Genomic DNA, 702 nt, shown 5'->3' with positions numbered 1-702 from the left:
TTGCCTCAGAGGGGACAAGCTGTCTTTATGGAAACGTAGGAAAACACTTAAGAAACAAGCTGGAGGGCAGGAGAGATGGCTCAGAGGTTAAGAGCACTGTCTGCTCTCCCAAAGGTCCAGAGTTCAATTTCCAGCAACCACATGGTGGCTCCCAACCATCTGTAATGAGATCTGGTGCCTTATTCTGGCCTGCAGGTATATGTGCAAGCAGAACACTGTATACATAATAAATAAATCTTTATTTTAAAAAAATGGTAGAATCCTCAGTGGTTAAGAGCACCAATTGCTCTTCTGAAGGTCCCGAGTTCAAATCCCAGCAACCACATGGTGGCTCACAACCATCCGTAACAAAATCTAATGCCCTCTTCTGGAGTATCTGAGGACAGCTACAGTGTACTTACATATAATAAATAAATAAATCTTTTTTTAAAAATGGTAGAATCTACTCAGGCTTTCATACACACACACACACACACACACACACACACATACACACGCAAGCTTGTATTCTCCAAATAGGGCTGGGAAGGGGTCCTGAATGTCCCCTCTGTTCAGAGATAACCAAGAGAGTATACATAAAGGTAGGATCCTAGCCGGGCACGGTGGTGCACGCCTTTAATCCCAGCACTCAGGAGGCAGAGGCAGGTGGATTTCTGAGTTCGAGGCCAGCCTGGTCTACAAAGTGAGTTCCAGGACAGCCAG

This window comes from Mus caroli, chromosome 17, assembly GCF_900094665.2.
Source record: "Mus caroli chromosome 17, CAROLI_EIJ_v1.1, whole genome shotgun sequence".
Lineage (NCBI taxonomy): Eukaryota > Metazoa > Chordata > Mammalia > Rodentia > Muridae > Mus > Mus caroli.
The sequence above is the reverse complement of the archived record's forward strand: the minus strand, read 5'-3'. Positions refer to the sequence as shown.